General features: G+C 38.4%; 1 protein-coding gene across 9 annotated transcripts in view; it reads left to right on the top strand.

Moving 5' to 3' along the window:
• FAM160A1 (family with sequence similarity 160 member A1) overlaps window positions 1-17,541 on the top strand; it is an 87,797-nt gene that overhangs the window by 33,438 nt on the left and 36,818 nt on the right. The window contains exon 1 of one of the 9 annotated variants that reach the window (XM_027676927.1): window positions 9,678-9,783. The exons of 7 other annotated variants lie outside the window; for them this stretch is intronic. The gene's annotated coding sequence lies outside the window, so the exon portion shown is untranslated. Of the gene's footprint in view, window positions 1-9,677; window positions 9,784-15,837; window positions 15,937-17,541 lie in introns of those variants that run through there. One more of the 9 variants, XM_027676929.1, reaches the window with a different exon arrangement.

Below are 17,541 nucleotides of genomic sequence, written 5' to 3'. Positions count from 1 at the left end.
AGTGTTCTTTACTTTTCCTGTCTCTGAGATGATAAAACTTTTGCTCTCAGTGCTTGCATGTAAGGCAAAGCTTTTACTGGACAAGAATACAAACTAGAGTTGTTAGTTGCCTTTCCATGGCACTGATGCTCACAAATGCTAGTCTGGAATTCAAGTTAACCTAGGAAAATTAATTATTTACCACATATCTTTTCCTGGCAAGGCTGCCTGTGGGGAATACTGTGCTGCTGGCTGTCTCTTTTTTAAAAATATAATATGCTTTAGGTGCATCTGTTGATTACAGATGCAGGGAAGTATTGAAACATTTAGATTCAGAATAACCTACCAAGTATTAGCATAGTTGAAAGAGTAATTGGAGGAGCTTCTCTGATGATGCTTTTAGTAAACAAACCATACTCATAAAATGGCTTGGGAAAAGCCACATGTAGTGCAATGTATTGGAGGAAAAAGACTGCAGAGGCACTTTATACTCTGTGGGAAAAACCTATGTAGAGAGAGTTGCTCCTGTGAAATCAGGCTGGCAGGATTTTCCCTTAGGCAAAGAGGTTTGATGGTTCTGCTTTTCCAAAGTCACAAGTATCCATTTTCAAGATAGACTTTTGGGAGGGATAAATTTGAGCACTCAAAAACCACTCCGTTCCAGGTTTGGCTGATGCATGCCATAGGAACCATATGAGGAGTATGGCAGAGGGAATGGTGGGTGTGCGTTCCTTTGACATAACTCATGCTCTCAGTAGCTAAAAGGGTCTGGTGGAGGCTCATCTGGCATAGTGAGTTTGTGGCGCTAGAATCTACCACTGAAGTAGACTGCTCTCTCTTTGTCTCTCTCCTTTTCTTTTTTTGTGTTGTGCAGCATGGACTCAGGGGTACCAGTGAATACCTATGGATTCCTACAACCAGAGATACAGGGGAATGCTTCACAGCAAGCCACATACTGAATCTTTTTGTTCTGAGCTGCACTGCATTTCTTTGCTTCTGCTGCTGAAACATGGCCTGTATTTTAAAGCTGGGCTGAAGAAAGTGGAATGGAGTGCATTACGAGCTGAATGTTTAAATTGGGTGATAAATTGAAAGGAACAAAAACGTGTGCCAAAAAGCAGTTGCATTTAATGTTTTACACATGATTTGCTCTGCTAGTTTCTTTTATTGTCACACTGCAAGTACCTTTTTGCTTTGCCTCACAGAAGAAAAAAAATCTAGTAGTTCTGCAATGCCTTTTTTATGTGCATAATGAATGTCTGCTTTTGAGTATTACCTTACAAATAAAAAGTGGAGGTTTTATCTGTAGTGTTTTTATGCTTTTTGTTGTAATTCTTTTTGTATATTCTACTTTTGAAAGGTAATGATGGCTGTTGAGCAGTCCTGTACCTTCCATGACTCTCTTCATGGAAGGAGAGCTGACGCCACTCTTGTCTTGAGATGGGGAGATCCCAGAGGAACTGTGCATCTCAAGCTTGTGCTTATGCAAGATTGGTCTTGGACTGGCACATGAGTCCTCACGCTGGGTACTGTTGATCCATGGATATCTGGCACTTAATTATCCCCTGTCTTGCCTTCTTTCCATTGCTGTCACAGGACAGATACGTTGTGGAGATTAAAATGGAAAGAATATTATGGCCTGTGTCCTCTTATGTTATCCTTAAAAATGATTGTTGTCTACTTAAGGTGCTCACATAAATGTGGCATCAGAAGATATAGGGTAGTGTAAGGCCTAAATTGTATTTTCAGTCTTCTTTTCAGTAAATGGTGGTGTTTTTATAGTGATGTTTCTAGTTTTGACAGAAGATGGTGAAAAAGGAGAGTTAAATCAAACAGATATGGTTTCCAGGCTTTTGTTGTTAATTTAAACAGTTTAGAGAGTATATGAAAAGTGTAAATGTCATATATTGTAGATACAAAAATACTTTTAATCCTTACTGTTACTGCAATAAGACAGACAGACACTGTTGAAATCATAGTAACAAGCGATGTTTACCTGCCTTTTGCATTGTTAGAAGAAGGTGGCTTTGGGCTCTCAGAAGGGTCAGGAAAAAGTCACAGAAGGCTGGTACTTTCTTACAGCATGAACTCAAAAGGCATTTATTTCCACGTGCAGAACACTTAACTTCAGAGCTACAATAATGCTGAAAGATGTGATTCTAACATCTTGCTTGGTTATTATAGTTTAATGCCACTCACCATTATAATTAGCTTTACTAGACATTAATAAGTGGGTTTAATATTCAAACCATGGTGTTGGAGTTAAATGTGCCAATGAACCTTATCAGTGGAGCAAAATGTAAATTTTAACTCGTTTATCTCATTAGCTTTTAATAAGGCTGTGCTTTGCAAATCATGGCTGCATCATCTGCTGATTATATCCTCTGATCTACTAAGCTAAATAGCAATCTAATAATAGCCATACATTGCATGAAATCCTCTCACTGGTGTTCTGAAACACTTCATGTGGTTTTTTTTTTGTTTTTTTTTTGTTTTTTTGTTTTTTTTATTTAGAGGGCCTCGATTGTGTCTTATCTCTTCTGCACAATGCCAAAATATAGAAATGAAGGTAAGATGAGAATTCATTACTTGTAGGCCGTGGGTTTAGAAGTGTTTTGCCAAATAGAAGTTTCTGATGAGGGCTGTAAGTCTTAAGTGTGTAGTCTGAGTGTGGTGCGTAGGGATTCTGAGATTTTTCGGGGCAGGTAAACAGCTGGACTGTCAACTGAATAATGATGACTTACTGCTTTAATAATAATCAGAGGGCTCCAGAACTCTCTGGCTCATGTATTAAGGGAGAAACTGATTTGCCTTAGGCTCATGTAAAATGGAAGAGAATTGGAGGAGACTGTTAAGTCTCCTGGCTTGAGCTCTTGCATGCAGGCAGTTACCATTGCAGCTCGTGATGGTCGTTGTGTATGCCCAGCATGCTATTCACAGCAAGTAAGAGGAAGTTAAACACATTTGAAGTAATTATTCTGCTAAGTCCAGTTTTTCATACTTTTTCCCAGCAAATTGCTCATACAATCTTGTCTAAGTCCAAAGAAACTTGTTCAATCCATCTAGAAACTTTCAGGCTTTGAAGGTTTCCCAGTAAATGTTTATAAGATTCAATGAGTGGGAGTAAGCAGGGTTGGTTCTGGTGTCTGAGGCAACAAAACTCAGTCATTCCACTTGAAAGCTGATTTGGTTCGGGTTTGCTTCCATGTGGTCTTTATTTTGAAAAATGTATACTAGCCTTCTCGGATTGAGTTCTTTAATGATTGCATCTCTTTCTAGAGCAACATTCCTGTGTGTGGTGAGGAGTTGGACTTGAGGATCCTGATGGGTCCCTTCCAATGCAGCATATTCTATGAACTTCAGATATATATGCTCTAGCATAAGAGAATTTGTATAAATGGTTGCCAGAGGTGCAAGTTGAATTTCTTTTCTTACCATACTGTGTTAAATTGAGATTTAAACCTTGTTGTAGCTGAAGGGTGTGAGATGGGACAGCTCTGTAGCACTATGTTGTGTAATAGCAGTAGCTACTACCCTCACGGGTGCACAGAGTCTGTTGACTGACTGCTACCAGAGGTGGTACATCTACTATGCCTACTAGTCATCTGTCACAGTACTGTGTTTCATTTTTTGTGTTGATCTTGTTGACGGTTGAGTTGGTAGATAGATACATTGTCACAGGTGAAAACTCGCTTTTTCCTTTGTCAGAGAAAACCATGGATCTTGGCTCCCAGTCCTGCTGATTTAGAGGATGGAGAGGCATTGCCACAACACCACCTTGGAATCTAGAGGACTTTAATTTTCAAGGTTTGGCAACTTTGGGGACCAATTCTTTCCAGTTAGGTTGATCATTGTAGTATCCATAATTGTAGACATGCACTTTGGTATCAGCACTCCTGAAGAGAAGTTTTCGTAGAATCATAGAATGACTTGGGTTGGAAGGAACCTTAAAGATTATCCAGTTTCAATCCTGCCACCATGGTCAGGGACACCTTTCAGTAAACCAGGTTGCTCGGGGCCCCATCTAACTTGGCCTTGAACACTTCCAGGGATGGGACATCCACAACCTCTCTGAGCAACCAGTGCCTCACCCCGCTCTGAGTAAAGAATTTTTTCCAACATCGAATCTAAACCTCTCCTCTTTTAGTTTAAAAACGTTCCCCCTTCTTCTATGACTATCTGCTCTCCCTCTGTTTTGTAAGCCCCATTAAAGGCCACAATGAGGTCTCCCTGGAGCCTTCTTCATACTGAAGAACCCCAACTCTCTCTGCCTGTCTTTCTAGGAGGGGTGCTTCAGCCTTCAGGTCATCTTTGTGATCCTCCTCTGGACCTGCTTTCTTGTTCTGAGGACCGCAGAGCTGGACGCAGTACTCCGGGTGGAGTCTCACAAGGGCAGGGTTTTCTTCTATCCTTCGTTAATTTGTCATTAGTTGCATGTATTTGGTTTAGTGCTGACTTACTAACAGCACCATTTATTTTCAGTTAGTTTTTCATCACAGACGCTTGATTGTGTGCAAATGCTCTCATAATGTCACTGAAGGGCCACTGAGACATTCTGTGACTCTCAGGGCTGAAGGTTCATGTCCTTCAGAGTACAGGTATACTTGAGAACAGCAGAGATCTCACAACACTGCCTAATGGAGAGATGACATATTCTGAAACAACGGTGAAGGGCTTTATTATTGAGTGGCCATGTCATGAATTATGGTGCAAGTAGAATGGTGTCTGTGCGGCAAGGAGGACTTGAAGACAGAACAGAGATGGAAATATATGTGATGACAGTTTTGTTTCAGCAGAGGGATAACTGGTGAATGATGTAACAGTTTTGCACATAGTAAAGTACTTTGTAACTGGTCCATGAAAACAAAAAATTGGTTTGACATATGCTTTCTAATTCCCATAGTCTTTTTTGCCTTTCAATTGAGAGGTTGGAAGAATAATAAATTTGTAATTCAGTATCAAGAACCATATCCTCAGGAGTAAAATTTGAGATCTCACTTCCAAACATTCAGTGGTTACAGCTGACTAACACTCAAGGCCTGTGAGTACAGACAGACTTTCTCATGCCTCTTTGAACTGCTTCTGCCTCTAGCTTGTGCTTCTCCTTTGGAGCTCTCTGAGGGCTTGTGTGTCAGATCTGACTTTGCATAAGGCTCAGTTTGCAAATTTGGATAGCACATCTATTGATAGTTTTCAAGAAATTCTAAAGGTGAACTGAAAAATTAAGGCGAGGAAATGGCAGAGGAGAGGTACTGGACTTTAGGCCTAGGGGATAAGAGAACACTCCAGCTAATTTGAAAAAAAACCCAAACATTGGTGTACTGTAGCTTCTGCAGCTCCAACAGCCTCAGATGGAAGGACAGAAGTAGAGATGAGAAGAAGCAGGGTTCCCGAAGACATACACAGACACTCCCCACTTTCGGAGCTGTGCAAGCAGGAAGAACGACCTGTTGATGGGTGGAACCTGTGCATTCCCACGCCTGTCTCCATAGGTGTTACAAAATTAGATGGGAGAGGCTGTGGTTTGGCTTTTGGTTATCTATACCAAGAAGCATTCCTGCCAGGGCTGACATCCAACTCCCTTATTTAGTAGGCCTTCAATATTGATCATTCCAAGTGTTAAAAAGTTCAAATAGTAATTACATTTTATTTTTACTTTGTTCTGATACTTACCCCACTTTTTAGTAGATATGTTTGTTAGGTTTGGTGTTTTCCAGAGCACTCCCTTTATGAGTTGAATAGTCTTCTTTTCAATTTGTTAGGTTATTTGCCTTCATTTACCCTCCAGGGTGTGCAAGTTACTGGTTTATCTTCATTCCTTGCTGGACTAGAAAGACATCTGTATTTCTGTTCATGTTTTCTCAAAGGTTCAAAGGCAAGACTGAAAAAATTTGTAAGAATTGTTATGAAAGTGTCAGATTACCTCAGTCTTTCCCCCCCCCCAATTGTTCCTGTGATTGTTTATCAATTTCTTTTTTTTTTTGCATGCTGGCAACATGTCTAAGACAGGTGTTGTATAGACTATATATGTTTCTTTTCTTGCCAGTGCATTCATATGTCTCGTTAGCCAGGCAAAGGTAGTCACAAGAACAGAAGATGCTGTAATGTCACTCAGTTTCCATTTGCACAGGACTGGGTTGTGTAAGAGTGTAAAGTATTTTCATAGTAGAGCAGACTTGTGTTATGATATGAGAGATGAATAATTAATTTTTACTCTGCATTATGGACAACTTAACACTGTTTACATGACACAAATAATTTTATTCCTAGGAAAGCTGGAGAAGCTTCAAGGGAAAAATATCTACCACCTGTAGAAAATGCAATGAAACTAAATAGAAATAGAAATATAAATAACATGTAAATTTTTCTTTGATCTGGCTTTTTATGCACTAAACATCATAAAAATGCCAACAATCCACTTGGGATTTTGTTGTTTACTACCATATGTATTAAAACCAAAAAATTTAATGTACAGAGAGAAAGCCATAATCTGTCAAAGTCCACCCAACTTGCAAATCTGTACTAATATTTTTAAATAAGAGTGTCACTGCAGGAGGAGAGGTTGATTTTTCATGGATCTGTGCTCACAGATGGGGAAGTGTTATTTTATTGAGGTTCTTGACTTTGCTGTAGGAATTAATATAAAATGCATCTTTCAGAGCAGATAAGCAGAGCTTAGTTAGAATAAAAAGGGAGAAGAAAAACAGTGTTCTTATGCAGTTTCCTATGAGACCTAGTACCTGGGGTTTTGTGCATTATGGGAACAGGAAACTGGAGGGACATGACTGGATTTTGTAAGGAGTGCTCGTTTTGCCTTTTTTTTTCCCTTTTGTTTTCATCTTCGTTAATCACAGAATTTGATTCTTCCTCATCCTTGTTCTTCAGCGAACAGTGTGCTATAGTGATTTGTTGGTCTCATCTTAAACAGTAATATTTATTCAGTGGTTTTCCCCAAATTTGGGAATTGATAATCATAAAAATAATTTTGCAAGTGCTTTTCTCTTTGCCAAGCCTTGGACATAATTAAGGGCAAAGGAAGTTCACTAGCTTCTGGAGCTTTCTCCAAGCTAAATTGCAGATAAATCTGATCAAACAATGTTGGTTCACATAGTGTTCTGTTCTTTCTATTCTCCTTTTTATTTTTTTGAAGAAGGAAAAAAAGACCACAGAAGTACATTTACATTCAAAAGTATCAATCCACTAAATATAGCACTTAATCATGAGGCCCTGTCTACCATCAGGCAATACATGTACGTAGGGTGAGATATGAAAATGACCTTTCAGATTTTAGTAGCTCGTTAAGTTGACTAGGTTTAAGGAGTAATTTGTGATGAGCTTCTGTCATCCTACAGTGCACTGAAACAGTTGTCCTGAAGCTCTGTAGTGATATACTTTTGCTCATTCCCTTCATTCATTAGTTCGTCATGTCACTAACATGTTATCACTTCAGAGTGTAGGAAATTATGTTGACTTGGTGGATAAGTATCTTGGGGTGGTAATTCTCTCTAAAGTGAGTAGCTTCAGTTAATCATGTACAGAAAGATAAACGACAAATTCCAGTTATCTGGCCAATTACTACAGTCTGTGGACTATAATGAACATACCGAGGAGTATTAAAGGGTTTTATTGTGTGATAGATAGCTACCTAAATTTAGACAGTGTTATAAACCCATTTTTTCCAGGAGAAAGGGAACTTTGTATTGCACATTAAGTTTTGGAAGGAGAAATAAACATGCTTCTAGAGTGGGTATTATGTTAACTACACAATATCCATTCTATACCTAACAGTTTTGATGTTATGGCATATTCTGTCCTTTTCTGGTGTTTTTAGTTTGAAAGAGGGATAAAGAGAAGTATCATATGCGTGTGAACAGGAGAGCAATTCCATCTGCAAAGTGGAAGTTCTTTTCTCAGTGAAAACTTGGCAACAATCCACTTGGGAAGCTTGTTGTTTGGTTTGTTGGTTTATTGATCAAATAATCAGGATAGCCTTAATGGTGTTTTACTGCTGTTTCTTGTGCTTGAACTATATTTAGAACCTGCATAATCATCTCAGAGTTTGGAAATTATAAACAAAAGTTTATGGCTTCTTTATCGTGAAACACGGAATGCTTAGAATATATGTGTATTTGCATTTTATTGTGGATTAGTGCTGGAAGCATACACGTCTTCTTTAATGTCACTTTGTAGACTTGAGAACATTATTCTTGGACTTCTTATGTTTATTATAATGAGTAATTTGACATGTTCTACAAATCACTTGAAAAATCGTCTTACGTATTATTGCTGTAGCCATAAAATATATACCTTAATCTTGTTTTCTGTAATCTACATATGATAATTACAGGTATATTGATAACATTTCTCTAGACCATCTTTCTCTTGGGAAGGTAGTATTTCCTATTCTGTACACTAGTATTCTGAAAATAGCTTTAAATCTTCAGAGTATGGAGTCTTCTACTGCTTTACTGCTCTCATTCATCTTTCTGTCAAGAAGGTTTTGTAGAAAGGCAACTTAATAATTTCCTATGAATTTATTTTATACTTTTGGCTATAGACACTGTTTTACCTTTTTAAAAAAAATGTAAAAAAGAAAAGATGTTCCATTCAATTCAGCATCACAACTTCAAGAAGCATGTGGCTTTGCTAAATTATGAGGAGGCTGGGGCCAGGTTTGTATGTCACACAGGTGTTGGAATTATCTTGAAAAGCAAAATTGATGCTGTAGAGTGTATAGATAATTTTGATTTCTTTCTTCCACAAGCATAGCCAGAACATAAAGTGGGTTTTGTTAAATATCTGCTTTCTGATGCGTTGCTCCCTCCTACCCCTGGGTAGTGATGAATTTTGAAATAAACCCTGTACAAATTCTCAGTAGAGATGAGAAAGTTGGCAACAACTATTTTTTTACCAATAATTCACTTCAGTTACGACAAAACAAAATTACTAGTGTAGACATAGCAGCTGATATTTGTAATTTACGTATAAATCAAGGAATGGAAGGTACCTTTCATTGAGTGACATGTGCTATGCCCTTTGGGGTTGTTTTTGTTTCTCTTTGAAGCTTGGTATGAAAGCACGCTCACAGTATAAAGTTTTAAACTGAGATTTGTAATGCCTGTCTCACACAGTACAACATTTTAATTACTTGGTTTTCTATAGAAACAGGCTTTTCTGGGGTCATCAGTTTTGGTAGTGATGTGAGAATGAGCCAGCAAAGTTAAAGCCTTTGAATTGATTTCAGTTCAATGACATCTGCCTTCTTTAGTATGTAGGTAGAAGTGAACTTTTCTGAACTTCTATTTTTAAGGGTTTTTTTTCCAAGTTTAGTTTAAGGTTTTAATATTCCTTTTGTAGCAGCTGTCTGCTAGTAGCAGACAAGATACCTCAGTCATACTGTGCCAGAGCTCTAGTAAAAACAGAGAGATATCTATTTTAGATTTTAAGAACCCTAGCTGCTAGTTTATTCTTAAATTTTCAACCAATGTAATCTGTATTTTGAGCCTCTAATTGTTACTGAATTGTTGCCCTTCTGTAGTAGGCCAAATGTGAGGAGATCAAATACAACAGAGAAACAGGTTCGTTATGTTCCTTATATAAAGGAACAAATTGTGCCACTTGAATAGCAACCTAATTTTTTTTCTCTCCCTTGCTTCAGATTTATGACCCAGGGATATGAATATGTAGTTCATTTCTCCTGGGACTTCGCAAGAGCAACTTCAGTGATTCTGTGCTCTCGAGATCCAGTGAAATTGCCTGTGTGCAAATGCCTGTGATAGATGAACATGCCCTGTGGTGTAACAGGTAAATGGGGCCCTCCCTGAGGAGGTCAAGATCTCTGTCAAGTATTCTGTGTTGTTTAATTACTGTTTTCTTGAGCAATCACTGCCATCTCTCTAGCTTTGGTAATGTGCTCTTTGATGAACTGTCTTTGCTGGTTAGCTGTATACCTTCCTCGACCCACTCTGTGTAGTTTTAGCTTAACCCGTCAATACCTTTTGGACCATACTACCTAACTGGCATCTCTGTTCTTTCATTTTGGCTGACCCATGCAATAGTAGTCTCTGAGGGCTTGGGATTTGGCTTAGCTTGTGTCCCAGTGCATAGGCTTGCCAGCAAGAGTTGATCCCATTGCTTGCCTTGGAAGCAAGCCTGTTTATGCCATTGTAGCACTCCTGATCTGGAGCGGTCAGCTGGGCCTCTTGGCTGTCACTGCTGCTTGTTTACTGGGGGGGAACTGCCCTTTCATGTGTCTAGAGAACCGTGTACTTAATAAATGCCCTAACCTGGACCTCCTAATGTATAATACTACAGGATTATTTAGATCACATTCAGAGCTTAGTGGTACTCCAATTGAGCTAATGTGAATCTACAATAAACGTGAGTCGTGTAGCTCCACAGACATTTGATAAAAGATGAATTGTGGTTTTTAGCTGCAGCAGGCTGACTGTAGATGGGACAGTAATATTTTTGTCTCATTATAAACCATACTGTGTGTGGTGTCTCTCATGAGATAAATCGTTAGGCAGTCTCTGTGGGGACAAGTCACAAGACGTTCATGTTAACAGGTTGGATTAAATTGTGCTTGATGAGAACAGATTGATACTTTGACTAACTACATTGTTTTACAATTTGTGGTGACTTGTTCTCTGTTAGGATTTTAAGCAGGTAGCTTTATCTCTTCTCACACCTACACATGAAAAGCATAGTGTCTTTGCAAATACTGAGTAGAAAAGCTAGATTGAAAAAATGTTTGCTTGAGGCATACAAAGGACAGGGCAATTGTTGGACTGAAGCATTGAAACACAAAAGAACAAATGAAGTGGGAAAATAATTGTTCATGTAGTTTAAACTTTTCCTCTAGTAATCTGCTTTCTTGCTAGTAGAGCTTCTGAGGGTGAGTAGGACTTAATGAAAATAAGGATCCTTTGATGCAGTGACTTGTTTTAACAACTGATGGTTTTTGCATGCCTACCACAGACCTACTGATCTCCAGTGAGCATCCTGTAATCCTTCTGCACTCTGGTCGAGATTGTATAGGAGATTTAGGGTGGGGATGTGACTGTTCTTCATAGGTTTTGCTTTTCCACTGAAACTTTGCACAAGAACTGTGAATCCTTTCCTTTGAAAGGATTGATGTCTTCCTTTGAAACACTAATGTTAATAAAATTTAAACCCTCTCCCTAATCATAGTCCCTAAAGAAAAGCTAATAAATTTGTACAGAAGGCTTTCTTTTCAATCAAAAGTAAACAAACCCTGAACAAGGTCCCTTTTAAACTGGAATTAAGTTGAGGCTTCCGAAAATTTGCCACTCACTTTTCTCTGACCTTCCCTCATCACTTATCAGAGCCTGCAGAGGTGTGATTGCATACCTGTGCGTAAGACCATATAATTTCCTGCTGCTTCTTTGAAGTGGTCTAATTTCAAGCCCCTTTTATGCTACACTAATCCATGAAAACATTTTGATATATGCTGTTTCTTTCACTGCTGTCAAGGTTTCTCTGTTTGCTCTTGTGTACCTGGGCTGACAGGGTGCAGAGCTTTGGCCAGTACAGCAAAAGCATGCAATGTCTTATTGCAAGAAGTACACTCGCATTCCTGAACTGTTGGAGAACATGGCATCTTAACCTCTCAACGGAAGACAACCGTGATAATTAAATTTAAGAACCTTGCAGCATATTTTGTACCTACCTTACTGTATTAGGCTGTGTATCTTTTGTCTTTTTATTATGCATTGCCCTGGAAACCCCAATCTTGCAAACTTCTGTGTTGTTTTTTTTAATTCAAAGGTGAGACTTTTGAGAAGAGATGCTCCAGTGGGAGGAAGCAGACTTCACAAGGGATTCTTGCTAGGCTGTTCTTCCAATGTACATTGCAGTAAAATAAGTACTTTTGTTGACTGGGGAGTTCAGCCCTGTAATCAGCTGTGTAAAAGGGTTGAGGACTTACAGACTTCTGGAGGAGAACTGCAAGCAGATATCCTCCATGAGTCCAGTGACCGGGTCTCAATCTCATTAATGTAAAGCTGCCCAGCACAGTTATGGACTGCCGCTTTTTTTTGAACTGGAAATTGGCTGAGTTGTACTGAAGTTTTCTACTCTCTTTCTTCCATCCTCTTCACTTACCAGAGACTGCACAGATGTGGTTATAGACCTATGTATGTGTCTGTACAACTTTGCTGCTGCTTAAGGAGAGACAGGTGCTTCCTAGTATGTTTATATATGCAACACTTGACCTGATTTGCAAGAAAAAAACCCCAACCAACTGAGTCTACACTGAAAGGTGTTTAATATGAAACCAACAAAGTTTATGAAAGTGGAAATTAGTTGCCTAATTTCAAAAGCTCTTGTCCAGTTACAAAGAGAATATGGGAAGATCTTAGGAGAAATAGTGACTTATCTCTTTGAACCTCGGTTCCTCATGTGTGTGAGATGTACACTGGTTCTTCTTGTTCCACATGGGGATTGTTAGATATATAAAACATTAGTGGTAGGGGCAGGTACCTCATGTAGGAGAAGAGGGATTAGAGTATTGTCAGTACAGGTAATTGAAATAGCTCTACAAGGCATATGTAAGTGGACTTGACCTTGTGATACAGTTAAACAACTGATAGATAAGATACGAAAGATTTACCTGCTTAAGAAGGTTCTGTTATTGTGTGGCAGAGTAAAGGTATTAAATTGAACAGTAGCTTTTGGAAGTAGAATTTTGAATAGCCTGCATGAGAGGTGTGTTCACCTTGGTAGATTAATAACTTAATCAGGATTTAGCAGAGACAAAAGGCTAAATTTTTGTAAGATGTTAACCATGAACTGATTAAAATAAATGGTTACTATTGTTCTTAGTGGCCCCCAAGTTCACTCCTACCTTTTCCTCCATGAATCCATGTTTTATAAATTAATTTATTTTCTCACCTTTGGACTCATTGTGATCAGGTTATTTTCCCTGTTTAATTGGAGTTAGTTTTTTACTTCACAGAGAATAATGTGATGTTGCAGTTACTGTTGCACACTGCATCTTGCAAAATGATCAAGAAAACCTACTGTCTGGTCTAGTAACAAAATCTGCTTGCAATTAATGTATTGTCTGCTACTGCTGCTATAACTAGAGCATAGTAACTTTAGATTGATATGTATCTTAAAAGATAGTATCTCTTCCAGTTCATTTAGTTTCCTTTTTTAAGTAGGGGCACTGTTTTTAGAATCTACTTTGTGACCACTTAAGTTGTCAAAAGCTTTTTGAAACACTGTTACTGAGTTTGGAGTCTTTGAAGCCTACACAATCTAACAGTGTTTTGTATTACTGAGGAAATCCCAGCATCCCAAGATGCTTTTGAAACTGGAAATATTTGCTTCCTTAAGGGAATTGATTTGAACTTAGAAATATTATTGCACATTGTAGTCTGCTTGTTGCTGTCTTGTTACTTTTAGATTAGAGATGATTAAAAACCATAGAATTGGTGGCTGTGAGGGTAGTGTCTGTGTTCTTCAACTACTGTCAGATTTCTGATCCAATAGCTGGGCTAGATGCAAGCAAACCTAGCCCTCATCAACAACATTTGCTGCAGGCAAGTTGTTTTCTGCTAATAATTTAAATTTGCTATTTTTGTTCTTACATTTGATGCTTTGTACGGGCTGTTTATGATGACTTTGTGCAGTAGGAGTAAACATTCAGAACGAACTATGAGAGATGTTACTGTTTGTCACCACGGGACAAATGATCTTTTTGTAATTATTTGTTAATAAAGCAGTAAGTGGCTTTAACATTGTGATTGTATGTATGTGCAGTATACTGTTAGGTGGAGGTTTTATTTATAGTACATAAATGCTGGAGATGAATTTGCCATTTTACATTTTTCAGTCACATACTCCCAAAGATCTGTGCCAAGCTATGGGATAGTGTTTGTGCCTGTAATAACAAATACAGTTAATGGACCAGACAGGACACATGAAACATTGGCTTGAGGAGACCTTCCTAAAATGTTTCTGTGGTTGGTAGCATAGACATTTCTGGAGTTAGCAACACTGAAAGCCCTTGCTGTTCTGATCTAACTCTGACAAAGATGCAATTTGAATCAATATGCTGGCACCTGTTAATGACCTGTGTATCTGAGAACTACCTGTGTTGTCATTTGAGTGTGCCCAAATTGGGACTTGGAAATAGCAAGAAGTTCTTAAATATCTTGGATAAATAAGACCTTAGGGAATGTTATGGAGGAGATGAGGGGGTACCTGCTTGTCTTGAAGACTTATTTCACCAGAGCTGTATCTCTTCTTTATGTATGTTGACTAGACTTAGGATATCCTTGTGTAGGAAGAGATGTCCGTACTACAAGTGCAGACTGTAGCGGTCATCTGCCTAGAGAGTAAGCTGTTAACAGAGACGGGACTTGGGTGTTCAGTAACATAGTGGTGGTTATAAACTCTTACACAGAAGTCAGTAACTAAATAGCCCTGTTGTGGAAAGTGAGCCTTCCTGCTGGACACACAGACATAACAGTGGCTCTGTCACTGGACCTCTTGGCATCTTGGTGTATTTTGAATGTGTGAAGAGATATGTACCATTTCTGTTCACTTGAGGTCTTCTCATAGCTGCAGAGTGTAGGCAATATTTCAGGAAGCTGAAGCACCAATATGGAACCTTTACCACAAAAAAGTCTGTTTAGAGAGCTGCAAGACAGGGTAGTTATTTAAAGGAGAGTCTGTCTGATGGTGAGGGAATGAGTACTGTCTTGATGTTTGAGAAGTAGTGTCTGAGGCTGGGATAGGAAAGATGCATAAAGAAAAAAAATGAAGAAAGAAAACAGTGAAGGCCAAGGAGCACACAGAACAGATTACAGGAAAAAAGAGGGTAACAGGTTAAATAGCTTTGGGTTGCCCATGTGTGGTAACGTAACATCCTAGAGCTTTGCATGCATCTGGAGAGTCTTACATCACTGATCTTAGATTTTTATCAGAATTCTTGAAGAAAGCCATAATCTCCCTTATTGTTGTTTACTAACTGAAATAGTGGAAGCTGATCTGAAGTTTCCGATTCTACTCTTGGTGTCATACTGCTGGCAGAATTTGTCATGTGTTAGCTAAATGTGTAATATTGGTTTCTTTTATTTAAATTCTTAAACAATACGCAAAGGCTACATTGAAACAACCTCTAAGTTGTCCAGTCAAACAACTCATGAATTCCAGAACTGAGCTTGCCTCTGTTTTGTTAATTAAGTTCTCTTGCTACACCTTCTGATACCATCTTTAATTACACAATCACATTAGTTTTTCCAAAGCTGCTTACTTCGTGCATGGGACAGATCTGTTAAAAGGGTGAATCAGGGCTGTGCAGTGAAGGACACTTTTGCCTGGAGGAGTCTGCTGGACTTCTACAGCAATGGAAAGATTTCTGATTGAAGGAGAGTGCTAACAAAAAGGAAATTGGCAGGAAGTGGGCAGGTGATCTGAAGAATATGTCAATTAAATATTCCTTGGATTATTAGGTATGGTATTAGGCAAGCTACTTAGAGCAGGCTTTTTCTAAATGGTGTCTAAGCATGCATCTTGGTTCCTGAGTGGTTTTTGGTAGGAATGTTGAACTCACAGAGCTGCAAGCACGTTGCCAGAAGTTGTGTATGTAATGTGTGGTGGTACCTGCTTAAGTCGATAAAACCTCCCAGATCCCAGGTCTGAAGCTGGGTTCTCAAATCTACTTGGTACTTTGATCTCTGATTATTTTGGTGTGATTTTTTATTTTTTGTTTTGGGGTTTGTTTATTTGTTTGTATGTTGCTTTTTTCCCCCTGATGCAGGAACATCAGTAATGCAGAAATAGTACAGTTCATTTTTCAGAACTGTTTAAGAAGTAGCAGTATACAGGTAGATGCCTTCAGGTAAATGAGCACATGAAACAAGCTGATGGGAAGGAGAATGCTTGAAAGTGTAAGGCCTGTATAAGCATGGAAGAGTTAGGCAGGTGAGAAGTGTGGGTGGAGCAGGAGGACAACAGGGATAAAATTTGATGAGACTTTGTAAGGGATTCCTTCTATTTCCAGCATTGGCTGACTCTCATAAGCTAATTCTCACTGGTTTTGCACAGTACTCCCCAATGCATCTGGCTCCAGGTGGTTTGTTATCTGGAGAGTAGCTTGTATCTGGAGTGCCAGCTTCATTCTGGAAGTGATGTTACCCAAACAGATAAACTGTGCAAGATTTATGCTGGTTATGCTGGCTTCTTCACACTGGAACATGTTATCTGCAAAAAGGATGGACTAGATTGTGTTCATGAGAATGCTTAGCAAGTGCATAGGAAATGCATCTTAAATGCTGAAAGAAGCAAGGGTTAGGATGGAGGGAGGAGGCTGATCATGCAGTTGAATCTTGAACATATGAATATATGTGTACATATATAAATATATATACACACACAGGGAAATGCATAACCATTTTTTCATTTTTACTTGCCTCAGAAATCTTAAAAGTTGTACCCTGTATGTTTTTGGACTCTTTGAAAATGGCAAAAGTTGCTGTTACTTGTGATGCAGGCTGTATGTTTTCCTGTGTGAGGAGAGATGTCCACTAAAGAGAGAAGATCTTCATCTTTTAAGATATGCACAAGGAAGTCCCTTCTGTACTGGCAAAGAATTGCTGTATAGGCTTTGGCAGCTTATGGTACAAAAAAATTCTGGTTGTTGTTGGACGCCTTTCCCCCCCCTCCATGGTCCCAAACTGAAATAAATTAAATGCCTACTTGGTTTGCAAAAAGGAGAATAAAAATGTAAACCTTATGGAGGGTAAAAAGGAAAGTGGGGGACTGTGTGACTAAGATATTGGTGCTTGAAGGAATAATATGTTCTCTTAAGCCTCTCAAATATCTGGAAGATACCAGTCTTTGTTTCATTTTAACTTTCCCCTGCAGGTGTGCAACTACTTTGATACTCAGATATCTAGGATATTAAATAATGGATGAAAGGAATGTTTCAATATTTCATCCTATTCTCACAGTCCTTTAATATGACATCTCAATTTATTTGGCTTTGGACACATAAAGGTTTTATCTTTTATGTTGTTTGGTTTTGTTTACTTTGGTATTGATACAGATGCACCCTTTTATGTGAATATGGTGCTCTACAGATGTTTTCAACTGCTTATGATATGGTTTCTGGCAGAAAACTTCTGAGTATTTATAATTATATCTATTATTGGAAATATTGTTTTTAAAAAAAATAGAGAAATAACCTGTACTTTTTTTTTACCTGTGTAATTCTATGCAGCATTAGTTACTAAGCAACTCTGAAGAGAGATATGGTCGGATGGCAAAAGTATCATAACAAAAAACTAAAAATGTAGTGACATGCATAAAATGTTTACTGCATAAGCTTCTGTTGTATTGTTTATTTCAGTAGCACCTTATTTCAGTCACTGATCTCAAAAATTTGAGCTTTGCAAGCTATTATCATGAGCGAAAGTTTGAGATTGGTCTCATATAACATACTTTAAAAAATTCTATCCTCAAACAGAAGTAAAAGAAAAAATGTTTTAATGTTCTCTAAGTATGTTCTTTTCTGTTACACACTGTGAT

This window comes from Neopelma chrysocephalum, unplaced genomic scaffold, assembly GCF_003984885.1.
Source record: "Neopelma chrysocephalum unplaced genomic scaffold, ASM398488v2 Primary Assembly neopelma1_42b, whole genome shotgun sequence".
Taxonomy (NCBI): Eukaryota; Metazoa; Chordata; class Aves; order Passeriformes; family Pipridae; genus Neopelma; species Neopelma chrysocephalum.
This window is presented reverse-complemented; position numbering and strand designations above follow the sequence as displayed.